Consider the following 3,914-nt stretch of genomic DNA (forward strand, 5'->3'; position numbering starts at 1 on the left):
GCTGGCTTAAGCACAGGTTCCTTGGCTTGAGTGTGGGCTCCTCAACGTGATCCCAAGGTCACTGGCTTGAACAAGGAGTCGTTGCCTCAGCTTGAGCGCCCCCAATCGAAGCATGTATGAGAAGCAATCAATAAAATAGAAAATTAAAAAAAAAACTAAAGTAAAGCAACTCTGAGTTGATGCTTCTCACTCTCTCTCTCTCTCTGTCTCTCCTCTTTTCTCTCTATTCCTTCCTTTCTCAAAAAATAAAAGTAAAAATAAACAAAAATTTGTGCACATGTTTTTTTTTCATGCCATTAAGTTTATTTACAAACACATCTAATATGTTGAGTTCAACAGTTTAATCCATTTTTTAAAGAGACTGCACCTCTCAAAATGATCCTCTTCTTATCTGCTTCACGAATTAATGAAAACATCCTTATTTTTTAAGCAGTTGGTGTCTTACTATGAAGAAAGGTGCAACAAATCCAGACCCAAAGAACAGGGTCATCGTGGCTAGTAACCGCTACTTTACTTTCCGCTAAAAATGGCAAATTCTTCCCTGGGCCCTCCTCACAGTGGCTCCTACGGACCACAGAGGTTGTGAACTTCCTAATGCTCTGTCCCAACATTGGGCTGTCGGAAGCCTTGCAAAAAAATGGCGATATCGCACCAACTCCCCTTTCGCACGACCTTGTTCTGTACACATGTTTTATGTGAACTGAGGTTTCCATTTCTCTAGGGGCAATGTCTAGGAGAGCCGCTTCTAGGTAATAGGGTGAATAGGAGTTCAACGTGAGGAAAAGCTGCCAGACTGTTCTCTAGAGTGGTGATACCATTCTGCATTCTCAGCAGGAGTGTGAACGAGCTCCCACAGCTCCGCCTCCTTGCCAGTCCCTGGAGTAGTCCGATTTTATCCAACTCTTCTTTCTATTGTGCACACAGTAGTGTCCTATCATGGCTTTCATTTGTCATTTTCTAATGACGAATGCGGTGGGGCGTTTTTCATGTGTTTATTTACCTCCCACATTGTCTCTAGAGTAAGGTTTGTTCAAATAAGTTCCTCATTTTTAAAAATGGGCTGTTCGATTTTATACTGGTGAATTTTGAGAGACTTTTACATACTCTGGGTGTAAGTAAGTCCTTGGTCAAATACGTGACTAGAAAATATTTTTTTTCCAGTCCATAGCTTTTCTTTACATTCTTTCCACGCTGTCTTTTGCAGAACAAAAGTCTTCAATTTTGATCAAGTCCAAGTTACCGATTTTTAAATATAGCTCCTGCTTTAGGTGTCCTGTCAAGCGTCGTTCTGAAGATTTCTCTCTTAAGGTTTCTTCAAAAAGTTTTAAAGTCATTTATTTTACGTTTAGACCTATGATTCCTTTTCAGTTAAGTTTTACATAAGATGTGAGGTTTAGGTTAAGGGTTCATTTTATTGCATATGGAAGTCACATTTTCACAACGATGGTTGAAAATACTCAATTTTCATAGACTGGCCCGTTTCATACACTGTAGAATTGCTTGTCGTTCACCTTTCACGTCCTTTTCATGTCTGCTGGGTCTCAGAATGACTTCTTTTTATTCTTGGTACTGGTATTTTGTGTCTTCTCTCTGTCTTCCCTGTTAAATTACAGATTGTATAGGCATATATTGAATTTCCAAGTATTTTGACATTTTCCTGTTACCGTTCTCTTATTGGCATCAAGGAATCCCATATGGTCAGAGGACATAATTTGTTTAACTCAATTTTTTTTTTTTAATTTTGCTAAGGTTTGCCTTACGATTTAGGTATAGTCTGTATTAATGAGTGTCCATTTGTTAAGGAGAATTTACCTTCTCTAAAATAGTCAAATTCATTGAAGCTGAGAATAGAGTGGTTGGTGCCAGGGGCTAGGGGAAGGGAACTGGAAGGTGTTGATCAAAGGGTACAAAATCTTATTTGAATGCAAGTCCTGGAGGTCTGACACGCAGCATAATGACTAGAGTTCACGGCCTTGTGTATTTGAAATCTGCTCACAGGATGGATCTGAAGTGTTCTCACCCGCGCGCAAATAATAACCATGTGAGGGGGCAGATATGTTACCTGGATTGTGGTGACGATTTCACAACAGGCAAATAAGCAAAAATAGGTTTACAGCTATGAGTATAGAAAACAGTTTACTCTCAATTACTAGTTATTAATTATTTAATTATCTCTTTGTGGTACATTCTAAATATATACAATTTTGTTTATTATAACTAAATAAAATCGGAAGGAAAAAATGTTACACTTTCTGTTAAAAATGCATATTGTGGCATTTTTTATTTCTTCAATCGTGTCAGTTTTCTGTCTGAGAGGAAGATGTTAAAATCTTACATGGTAGTCGTAGGTTTCCTTTCCCCCAATTCTGTGAATTTTTGTTTAATATATTTAGAAGGACTGCTGTTTGGTAAGTTCCCACTTACTATTGTAAGTTTAAAGGAAGGGATGACATTGTTATATTTATTCAATATCTCTAGTTATTACTGCTAATTTTTATTGCAATGAAGTCTACTTTCCCTGATACTAATAAACTACCTCAACTTCCTTTTACTTTTAACACACATAAATCATTAAATCGCTACTTTTAATTGCAGATCCAGCATCTCATAACATACTCTATATATATTGGATACAATCCAAAATTACTCAGAATATGAAGAACCAGGAACATCTCCCCTCAGAAGAGGAAAGATGGCCAACATGTGCTTCTCAAATGTCTTCATTAAACTCGGGCTGCTACCAGCACACAACCAATTCAATCTGATGGCAAAAGCGGAGTCTTAAAACAGGGGTTTGGTTTGGTTTTTTTGTCTGATCAGGCAGTGGCGCAGTGGATAGAGCATCAGACTGGGATGTGGAGGACCCAGGTTAGAGACCCCGAGGTTGCCAGCTTGAGCGCGGGCTCATCTGGTTGGAGCAAGGCTGACCAGCTTGAGCCCAAGATCACTGGCTTGAGCAAGGGGTCACTCGGTCTGCTGTAGCCCCACGGTCAAGGCACATATGAGAAAGTAATCAATGGACAACTAAGGAGATGCAACAAAGAATTGATGCTTCTCATCTCTCTCCCTTCCTGTCTGTCTGTCGTTATCTGTCCCCCTCTCTGTCTCTCTGTCTCTGTCACCAAAAAAAGACAAATTTCAAAAAAGTGAAGACATACAAACTATATACAGTAATATCTTTTTTCTTTCATTGAAGAGAAAAAAACTAAAGTTAGACTTAAATTATGAATGAATGACAATAACAGCAATGCCGTTTAAACATGTTGACTACAAGAAGCCACGTGATATCTGAAGGAATTTTTAGGGCCAGAATAATTATAAGGAGGACAGGAGAAAACAAAGGAGCTCGGGTGAAACAATCTGGAGTAAATCACTGGTATGAGTAGAAGATAAATCAGTGATGATAAAAATACAAAGAAAAAATAGAATTGATCCTTAAAACCAGAGCTGAGTACGGAAGAACTACACAATAAAGAAAAATACAGCAGGATGAAAGACAAATCAATAGGTAGAAGGAAAATAAGAACAATAAAACTGAGTTTCTAGTTCAGAAGAGAAGGCAGGGAAAGGCTGTATTCCAGCAGATGTACAAATCCAGGCAAATCTTACAGGGAGTGACCTGATTCTGAAGAGAAAAACAGCAAGAAAAACTCCCTCAGGGTCAGGAGTGCCTGCAGGTGAGCTGACCTGGGGTGGGGGGAGGGGAGAGAAGAGAAGAAGAGGAGAAGTTAGGGACGTCACAGAGCAAGATGAAGGCTAGGGTTTTTGTCAGGGTTGCAGGGGCAAACTCTGAAGTGAGAGAGAAAGATGTCTACGGAGATTCTTAGGACGTGTGTTTGTTTCTTTGTTTGAAGAACTGGGTACAAGAGCCACCGTGCCCTCTAATAATAAAGAATCATAATATAGTCTTAGGT

General features: G+C 39.1%; 1 pseudogene; it reads right to left on the reverse strand.

The window, feature by feature from the left end:
* Positions 1-354: 354 nt before the first annotated feature.
* LOC136379852 (cytochrome c oxidase subunit 7C, mitochondrial pseudogene) lies at positions 355-642 on the reverse strand (annotated as a pseudogene).
* Between the last annotated feature and the right edge of the window lie 3,272 nt (positions 643-3,914).

The sequence above is a fragment of the Saccopteryx leptura genome, chromosome 8 (assembly GCF_036850995.1).
Source record: "Saccopteryx leptura isolate mSacLep1 chromosome 8, mSacLep1_pri_phased_curated, whole genome shotgun sequence".
NCBI lineage: Eukaryota > Metazoa > Chordata > Mammalia > Chiroptera > Emballonuridae > Saccopteryx > Saccopteryx leptura.